The sequence below is a fragment of the Dipodomys merriami genome, unplaced genomic scaffold, assembly GCF_024711535.1.
Source record: "Dipodomys merriami isolate MVZ:Mamm:240054 unplaced genomic scaffold, mDipMer1.0.p SCAF_6, whole genome shotgun sequence".
Lineage (NCBI taxonomy): Eukaryota > Metazoa > Chordata > Mammalia > Rodentia > Heteromyidae > Dipodomys > Dipodomys merriami.
In genome coordinates, this window is record NW_027206179.1 from 3,891,878 (window position 1) to 3,902,659 (window position 10,782).

The 10,782-nt window shown below is 37.7% G+C and overlaps 1 non-coding gene across 1 annotated transcript; it reads left to right on the forward strand.

The window, feature by feature from the left end:
* Window positions 1–9,635: 9,635 nt before the first annotated feature.
* On the forward strand, window positions 9,636–9,718 carry LOC138814349 (small nucleolar RNA SNORD35). The gene has a single exon (XR_011367938.1). It is a non-coding gene; the product is annotated as a small nucleolar RNA SNORD35 (small nucleolar RNA).
* The last annotated feature ends 1,064 nt before the right edge of the window (window positions 9,719–10,782 follow it).

The window sequence follows — 10,782 nt, forward strand, 5'->3', positions numbered from 1 at the left end:
GCTGCTTGTACATCACTATATTTCTAAGGCTAGTAGTTTATGAATGTTAAGTTGTCGAATGCTTCCATGCTTTCATTATGGTAACTCCAGTCCATTCTCGGACTTAGATGTGTATTTCTTCTCACATATTTGCTTTTCTTTTTTTCTTTTTGTGCATTTTTATTGTAAAAATACTGTACAGAGGGGTTCCAGTTACATGAACAAGGTAATGAGTACATTTTGTTGCCTCCTCCTTTGATTTTCCCCTACAATCCCTTCCCTTCTACCTCCACAACTACTCTGCCCTACCCTCGCCGAAGTTTAAAGTTCTGTGTGTTTTTCTTTCTTTGTATGTTCCTCCCCCAGGGCATCACCCTGTTTTCACTGTGTTTGATTTCAGTGCCCTGCATCTTCTATATACATTTCTCTAATTTGGGGAGGGGAAGGGAAAAAAGAAAATGCTTATGAAGGGTTAGAGTTTGACCCATTGTAACAATGAGGTGCAAAAGACACTGTGTGGCTCACATATGTTATATTTTTCTATATTAGTGAGTGTATTTTTTAGAAAAATCTCTTATTCTCTCCCTTCTTTCCTTAAGAATTTTAGGAGCTAATTCTGGTAAGGTTGCTCAAGTGCAGAGTGCTTGCCATGTGTGCACAAGGCTCTGGTTCTGATTCCTCAGCACCACATATGCAGAAAGGACCAGAAGTGGTGGTGTGGCTCAAATGGTAGGGCACTAGCCTTGAGCTGAAAAGCAGAGGGGCATTGCCCAGGCCAAGAATTCAGGCCATGACAGACGAAAAAAGAAATCAGGAGCTCTTAGCAGACTTTTGCAACTGGAAGAGTAAATCCAGGTGATCTCCCCAAGAACAGCTACAGGAGTAAACAGGAACAATTTAGGCTTCACAGTCCCTCTAAAATCAGAAACTGCCAGTGACGTACAGAAGACAGCCAAGAGACCTATGTGGGTCAGACTACAAGCTGGATGTCGGCCTCTCCCTCAAAAGAAGGAGACTTATTTTTTTTTAGTTCAAATCTTTGTGTATTTTCTTTTTTTTTAATTTAATTTTATTTTATTTGAGAACATACTGTACAGAGGGGTTACAATTACATTGGCAGGATAATGCATACATTTCTTTAGGTATAGACTTTCTCAGCCAATCCTGAACCAGCAACCAAGCAAAGACAGAAACACATTAACCAAAACAAAATTTCAGATTAGACTCCAATAATTCCTGAATCCCCATGCAAAAATCACAAAGAAAAATTACAAGGTTTATCAACACCCAGGGTAATAAGCTATCCCCAAAGGCTGGCAACCACCCAGGGGGGAGGCCCAGTGGAAGCAAAGCAGGAATGGCAGACAAAAGTTATATCCAAGAGATGCTGGAGGTAATGACTCAAGAATTAAAGTGAGAAACAGATCAGAACTTTAAAGTACACAGAAGCGGAATATCAAAAGAGATGCAGGATTTCAAACAGGAGATGCACGCAAAAATAGAGGCAATACACACCTTACTAAGAGGTGAGATTAGTACTCTGAGAAACAAAATAGAATTCATAAATGAATCAATTTCCTCCATGCAAACCACAATGGAAGCCATAGGTAACAGAGTGAACGAAATGGAATTTAGAGTTTCAGACACAGAAGACAAAATGCAACAACTGGACAAAAAAGTCACAGATATGGACAAATCACTTAAGTTATGTCAACGGGGAATCCAAGAGCAAGCAGATAGTGCCAAGAAATTTAACCTTCATATAATTGGAATGGACAAAGGTGACGAATATCAAAGAAAGGGAATGCAACTCCTACTCAGCAAGAAAATTCCCCACATTTAAAAAGAGAACATCTTACCTACACAAGAGAAGCATATGGAACATCTAACAAGCAGGATCCAAGGAGAAACACTTCTAGGCACATTGCAGTAAAAATGAAAGATCTGAATAATAAAGGAACGATCTTGCATGCAGCAAATACAAGGAACTGTACTATAATGGGAAAAAAATCAGAATCATTGGAGATCTCTCCATACAAACACTAAATGCAAGAAAGGCCTGGGAAAGTAAGAATTGAGCCCTGAGAGCCAATAACTGCCAGCCCAGACTGATATATCCAGCAAAGCTTGCATTCACATTCAATGGAGAAACTAAAAATTTTAATAGGAAAGAAAAAATAAATGAACGATAACAATAAACCAGCATTGCAAATAATAATAAGAAGGGAAACACAACTTGAAGAAAACAATCAGTAACTGGGATCCTCATAAGACAAGTATTACTAGAGTCTAACTTAGTAAGCACAGGAGGAAAGGAGAGAAGAAAAACTTAGGAAAACAGGAAATGACAGGAATCGCAATGCATCTCTCTATAATAACCATAAATATTAAAGTATTAAATTCACCAATCAAAAGATAAAGAACTGCAGATTGGATCAGAAACCATGACCCATCCATCTGTTAACTTCAGGAGAAACACCTCTCAGCCATAGACACAAACAAACTCGGAATGAAGGGTTGGAGAGAGATCTACCAAGCAAATGTCCCCAGTAAGAAATCAGAAGTAGCTATCCTGATATCTGACAAAATAAACTTTTCATTAAAATCAACACAAAAAGACAAGGAAGGACACTACATATTAATGAATGAACAATCCAAGAGAAGTTTATTATCATTATCAGTCTATACTCCCCAAACATTGGAGCACCCAAATGTGTTAAGCCAATACTCTCAAACTTACAGAAAGAAATAGATCCAACTATAATAATACTACTAGACTTTAACACCATAATCTCGCCAAAGGGCAGGTCTACCAACCAGAGGATTGGCAAAGAAGCTACCCAATTAAGTGAGGCCATATTTCAAGCGGAACTAACTGACAACTACCGAGTTTTTCACCTTAAAACTACACAGCACATGCTCTTATCAGCAGCTTATGGAACTTTCTCCAAAATAAATGATATCATAGTTCATTCAAGGAACTTATGCAAATTCAAGGGGATTGATATAATCTCCAGTATCCTATCCGACCACAGTGGAATCAAGCTAGTTTTCAATAGCAAAGCAAACTGCAGACATTACTCAAATAACTGGAAATTGAACAGCACACATCTAAGCAACATCTGGGTAACACAAGAAATTAAAGAAGAAATTAAAAAGTTCCTACTATTCAATGAAAATGAAGACACATCACAAAGAAACCTATGAAAGCAGTCCTGAGGAACAAATTTGTCACCCTCAGTGCCCAATCAAGAAAATAGAGATAGACCAAGTAAATAATCTCATACTGCAATTCAAACTGCTAGAAAAACATGAAAAAAATGGAACCTAAATTACTAGACAGAGCCAGATAACCAAATTGAAAGTGGAAATTAATGAGTTATAGAATAGGAAAATTATAAATCTGCTTTTTTGAAAAAATAAATAAAATTGATGGACCTTTGGCAAGATTAATTAAGAAAAGAAGAGAGGAAACTCTAATCAACAAGATTAGGGATACCACGGGAAAAATCACAACAAATACCCAAGATCATCCAAACAATTCTAAAGAATTATTGTCAAAAGTTATACTCTCTAAAGAAAGAAAACCTAGCAGAAATGGATGCATTTTTAGAGAAATACAAGATTCCCAAACTGAGCAAAGAAGAAATAAATCAATTAAATAAGCCAATATCTTACATCAAGATGCAGGAAGCAATCAAAAGGCTTCCAACAAGGAAAAGCCCAGGACCAGATGGATTCAAAATGGAAGTCTATAAGACCTTTAAAGAAGAACTAATATCCATACTCCTCCAGCTCTTCAGAGAAATAGAAAAAGAGGGAGTTATCCTAAACTCCTTCTACGATGCCAATATCACACTCATCCCCAAACCAGGCAAAGACCCCCCAAAAAAGAGAACTACAGACCCATCTCCTTGATGAACACAGATGTAAAGATCCTTCACAAAATTCTAGCTGACAGAATCCAGAAATACATTTAAAAAAATCACATACCATGACCAAGTAGGCTTCATCCCAGAGATGCAGGGATGGTTTAACATACATAAATCAATAAGTGTATTCCAACACATCAACAGATCCAATTATCTCCATTGATGCAGAAAAGGCTTTTGATAAAGTTAAATATTCATTCATGTTAAAAGCTCTAGAGAAAGTAGGAATGGAATAAACATTCCTTAAACAATAAAGGCCATATATGACAGACCAATAGCCAGTATTATACCTAATGGGGAAAAACTAAAGCCAATTCTCCTAAAATCAGGAACAATGGAAGGATACCTATTGTCTCCACTGCTCTTTAATATAGTCCTGGAAACCTTAGCCAGAGCAATTGGCAAGAAAAAGACATTAAAGGGATCCGCATAGGGAAGGAAGAAGTTAAATTATCCCTTTTTGCAGATGACATGATACTATACCTTCATGATACCCAAAACTCCACCCCCAAAGTCTTAGAACTTATAAACCACTTCAGCAAAGTAGCAGGATATAAAATCAGCACACAAAAATCAGTCACTTTCCTGTATTCTGACAATGTACAAGCAGAAAGAGAAATAAAGGAAGCAACTCCATTCACAATAATCCCCCTAAAATTAAAATATTTAGGAATTAACCTAACCAAAGATGTAAAAGAACTATTTGATGAAAACTATAAAATCTTAAAGAAAGAAATTACAGAGGACACCAGGAAATGGAAAGACCTTCCATGCTCTTGGATAGGCAGAATTAATATAGTGAAAATGGCCATACTGTCAAAATTAATATACAAATACAATGCAATTCCTATTAAAATCCCAATGATTTGCAGTTCTGAAATACAGAAAACAATCCAAAAATTCATATGGAACAACAAAAGACCTAGAATAGCCAAAACAATTCTAAGCAAAAAAGACAACATGGGAGGGATCTCAATGCCAGACTTCAAACTCTACTATAGAGCCATAATAATAAAGACAGCCTGGTACTGGCATAAAAACTGACCTGAAGACTAATGTAATAGAATACAGTATCCAGAAATAAAACGACACACCTACAGTCAGCTATTTGACAAAGGTGTCAAAGATGTATAGTGGAAGAAGCACAGCCTCTTCAACTACTGGTGCTGGGAAAACTGGGCAGCCACATGCAGAATACTAAAAGTGGGCCCCAGCATGTCACCATGCACTAACATCAACTCCAGATGGATTAAAGACCCTAATATCAAACCTGAATTTCTGAAACTACTGCAGGATACAGTAGGAGAGACACTTTAAATTATAGGGATAGGAAGGAACTTCATGAACAGAGTCCCAGGGTCACAACAAATTGGAGAGAGACTCAACAAATGGGACTACCTTAAAATAAAAAGTTTCTGCACAACATAAGACATAGCAACCAAAATAGAAAGACAACCAATTAACTGGGAAAAATATTTACCAGCAATATATCAGATAAGGGGTTAATATCCAGTATATACAGGGAACTCAAGAAACTAATTCCAACCAAACCCAACAAACCAATTACTAAATGGGTAAGAGAAGTAAAGAGAGACTTCTCAGAAGAACAGATAAAAATGTAAAAGAAGGGGCTGGGAAGGTGGCTCACTGGTAGAGCGCTTGCCTTGCATACATGAGGCCCTGGGTTTGATTCCTCAGCACCACATAAGCAAAAAAAAAAAGCTGGAAGTGGTGCTGTGGCTCAAGTGGTAGAGCGCTAGCCTTGAGCTGAAGAGCTGAGGAACAGTGCCCAGGCCCAGAATTCAGGACCCATGACCGGATCCAAAAAAAAAAAAATGGCAAAGAAATACATGAGGGAAGGTTCAGCAACCCTGGTTGTAAAGGAAATGCAAATAAAGACAACCCTGAGTTACCACATTACCCCAATCAGAATTGCCCACATCCTAAAGTCAGTCAATGACAAATACTGCAGGTGATGCTGAGAAAGAAGAACCCTATTATACTGCTGGTGGGAATATACACTTATACAACCACTTTGGAGGGTCCTCACAAAGCTAAATATTCACCTCCCCTATGACCCAGCCATACCACTCCTAGGCATCTATCCTGAACAACAGGAACCAGTATACAAGGACACATGCCCCTACATGTTTATTCCAGCACTGTTCACAATAGCCAGGATATGTCCCATCACATATTAATGGATCCAAAAATGTGGTATGTATACACAATGGAATATTATGCAGCCGTTAGAAAGGACAATATAATGACATTTGCAGGGAAATGGATGGAACTAGAAGAAATCATGTTGAGTGAGGTAAGCCAAGAGCAAAGAGACAAATGGCACATGGTCTCCCTAATAAGTGGATGTTAAATCCAAAACGTAAGGTGATATGACAGTTAATAAGACTTGAGAAACAAAGGACCTCCACTCAGCTGGTCAAATCACTACTGAATAACTCCATGCTGCTGATCACGTATATGGTGTATATGTGCATACTGGAGGGAAACCAGGAGGAGACACAGAACTAGAAGAAATCAGGGAAACACATACAACTTTGGGACCCATCAGCTGCACTGGACATTGATCAAAATGAACTAATCCACTCAAGGGCAGCTCAGGGAGGAAGGGAATGAACGAGTGGGTAAGAGGGAACAGCTGACACTATGCAAAAGGAAAGAAATATAAATATCACCTGATGTGCAAGAAATAGCAGTATTGTCAAAGCTCATAGAACTCATAAACTTTATAGACTATAATAAACAATTTGCTCCCTGAAAGTTAGAATGTGTTTGTGACTTTAACTAAGCATCACTATCCTACGATACTGTGAAATTTGGGGAATTATGTAATCACTTAATCACAATAAAGAATTTGCAAAAAAAAAAAAAAAAAGAAAGAAGTGGTAAGATATAAGAGATTCTGACATTTTCTTAAGAGATGATTTTGGAAAGGCATGGATTTGATTCTGAATGATTAGGAATAATTTCATATTGTAATCTTTATGGAAAATTTTATATTATGTCAACATTTAACTCAAACCTCTATAATGCAAGATTTAAAAATCTGAAAAAAAGAAGTTTGGGGGTTTATTCCCCAGTGTTTTGAAAAAGAGAGAAAGGTCATGTTGATTTTTTCATTAAAATCTAGTTTTCATTTTATTGTATGAACTCATATATAAGTAAATTACTTTAGGACCAGCCAGGTTCCATTTCCCCTGGAACTATAGTAAAAACTATAGTAAAAACTTTATGTCTGCAATGCAACAGGGGAAAAGGGTAATATCTTTAAGTATAACAATGGCACCTTTTTTAACATCATCCTTCAAAAACCAATTATATCAGAAGAAGAAAATAATAAGTGGTGATTTTTAATTCTAAAGTTTTAAGAGCTTTCAACATGAGCAATATTTTTAATATAGAAATAGCATAGAGTTGACCTATAAATACCTAGATTCTAAATAAAGCTCTTACACATTTGATGCTATTCTAGATTTCTATTAAATGTGATAAATGTTGTTTTAATTTGTATTAAATATGACAAACAATATCCTTTAGTTTTCATAATAGAAGCAAATATATTGAAAGATTTGTCCCCAAACCTATGTAATTTTAGTCACACACATACATGCATAATATTGAGCAATATATCTAATATATTCTTTGTTGCTGTTAACTTTGTTTTGTTTTGTTGCTGGGGGTTGACCTCAGGGCTTCACATATGCTAAACATGTGTTCTTTGATTAGTGCTCATGCACTATACATATTCTTCCCTAATCAGCACACAGTTATATAAAGTGATCCAAATATTAAAATGCATATAAATTAGTTGTCAACTTGTAAGTTATTTATTTTGCTACTCTTAGATTGAATGACTGAAAAGCTGATTTTGAAATGTTACTAAATTTGTAAATGGAGTTTCTTTAGATGGATATTCACATTCTTTTCATTTTGTGAATTTTGGTTTCTTCTTTAAATGGGCATATGACACTTTGGAAAATAATCAAGATAAATATGCTTGCTCTAACTTCGTTTTTCATGAGGATATACTAATATATATTAGATATATATGTATAATGCTAATATGTAGATAGATTTATATGCATTGTGCACAATATTTCACCCATAGCAATGTGTCTCATGCATATGAATATTCTAGACTTGTTGATGATGCTAATTTATTGGCTCTTTCCTTGGGAAGTCTGATTTTGTATATTTGAGAGTGAGGCTGGGAATGTATGTATATTTGCTTAAGGACCCTCGTGTAAATCTGATATAGGTAGTCTAAAGACTATAATTTTTTTTAAATGTCTGGACTTTATACTCTAGTTGTTAACACAATCTTCAAATTTTAATAAGGAATCAATTAGCTACTAAAAAAAAAAAGAACAAGGATCTTTTCAAGACTGGTGTCCAAGGAAACTCAGCCTCCATACTCAGGACTGACAGACCAAGAGCTGGCCAGTGCCAGCCTCTGTCCCTAAGGATACAAGCATGGAACCCACACCTGTCCTGCAGACACTCAAGTTAAGGAGGGAAAGGATGGGCTCATCATGGGCTGTCATATGACCCTGGGAAAATCAATGCCCAGAGCTCACAATTAGCCAACTTGTGCATCTTATTGGCCCAAATCTCTAAGGACTTCCAGACATAAATGGAAAAAGAAGAGAAGAAACAAGAACACCCACAATATTTGGGGGAGGGTTCTTTAAGCTACTCTGAGAAAAGAAAGTGTGTCCTTTCTTCCACTGCTTTTTTTTGCTTAATTTTATAAAGATACAGTGTATTCAATCTCTCCTTGTATTGGACTAAAGTGCACATCATCAAAGTGTTAGTGTTTTACAAATGCGATATGACAAAGTAAACAAGACCCAAGAATCAAAGGAGCAATTACTTTATCATATATTCTGTACCCAATAAGCTAGGAGGAGGGCAAAGAACTATAGGAAAATGGGAGAAAAAATAGGCAGAGGGGCCCATCAGCTGCAATGGTCATTGATGAATGTAAACTAAGGGACTCAAGAATGGTGGTAGGAGGGAAGGAATGAGAGAGAAAGAGGAAACAGCTGATACTAAGCAAAAGGAAAAAAAATGTACATATCACCCAATTTGGAAGAAACAGCTTAATTGGTGAAGTGTGTAGAGTTCATAAGCTTTGTAGATCAAGACAATGACAAGATGAATTGTGAAGGTTAAAAGTGTTAGTGACTTGAGCTAAGTATCACTCTGCCACAATGCTGTGAAATTTATGTATTTACTTAATCTCATTAAAGAAAAAGTGTTACTGTTTTAAAATACTGATTAAAACCTTGAGTAATATGTATTAAATTTTCACATTCTTATGTAAATCTATAATTAAATTCATTATGAATTTCAATATTATACACATATATTTTGTTCAAGTTAGACACAAGTGGCTCCCTTAAAAGGCTGGGATCTGAGGATCACAGTTCAAAACTAGCCTGGATAGAAAAATCTATGAGACTCCATCTCTAACTTACAAGTTAAAATATGTGACTAGAGGAATTTCTCAAATGGTAAAATGCCACTTATGAATGGGAGCTTGGGGCCCTGACTTCCAGGGTTGGTACACACACTCACAAGCATACACTCACACACACACACACACACACACATATTGAAAACATAAATTGATTTTTAATTCCCTTTCTTCCCACCATCCAACTCTGAAAAACAATTCTGTATTTAATTTTTTTTAAAAAAAACAAGTGATGTTTTTTCTCATGACTGTCTGTGGATGCCACTGTGGGTAGTACCAATGATGCCAAAGGCTCAGCTGATACGAAGAGAGAAAAAAGATGGAGAGAGCAAGAGAAAGACAGAAAGAGAGAGAGGGAGAGACACCCAATATATTGAAGTCACACAACCATTAAATGAAAACCAACCCTAGCCGGGCCCTGGTGGCTCACGCCTGTAATCCTAGCTTCTCACGAGGCTGAGATCTGAGGATCACGGTTCAAAGCCAGCCCGGGCAGGAGAGACCGTGAGACTATCTCCAATAAAAACCACCAGAAAACCGGAAGTGGAGCTGTAGCTCAAGTGGTAGGGCGTTCACCTTGAGCTGAAGAGCTGAGGGACAGCGCCCAGGCCCAGAGTTCAACCCCACAACCGACAAAAAAAAAAAAAGAAGAAGAAGAAAACCACCCCAACCCAAATATGTGTGAGCAGAAGAAAAGAAAAGCTTACTAGGGCAGGTGAGAAACCGCAACACAGAGAAGGGCTGGAATAGCAGGAATAGACTATGGATCCCGCCCATGAACCCGGGGCCTGCTGCTCAGGATCTGTGTGAGTTGATGTTGCTAAACCGGCAGCCCAGATACAGGCAAGGCCCTGTGGTTTTTCCATAGCCACGTGCAGCCCCTCATGGTCAAGACCCAGGTCTCCTTCCTGATGATGCTCACTGCCCCAATGCCCCAGAGGATGCTGGGATTATCTTTCCCCTTCCCTAACAGGACCCTGATCTCCATCTTCCCCAGAGGGTCCAATTTATGTGCAGGCGCTGGGCATCTCGGACATATTGGTTGTCATGTCTGGGGACGGCCTAATGCACGGGGTGAGGCCAGCACCCGAGTTGGTTGGCCTAGTAGGGGTGGATCTGGAAGTTCCCAGAGGCAGAAGCCGGACTCCTGCTCTAACTGGTGGTTAATGGCTCATGGACCAACCAGACTGGGATATTGTGATCTGGAAACCTCCGGGTAACTTCCCAGGAGGATCTGGCAACCTACTGGTAGCTTCCACCAACTAATGGAATAGGAGGTAGAAATTCTCTGACTTTGAGAACATCAAAAGATGAGAATATTTGCTTGAGTTTTACAGTTTTCTTATTTTTCTTCTCTTATTTTGCCACTTC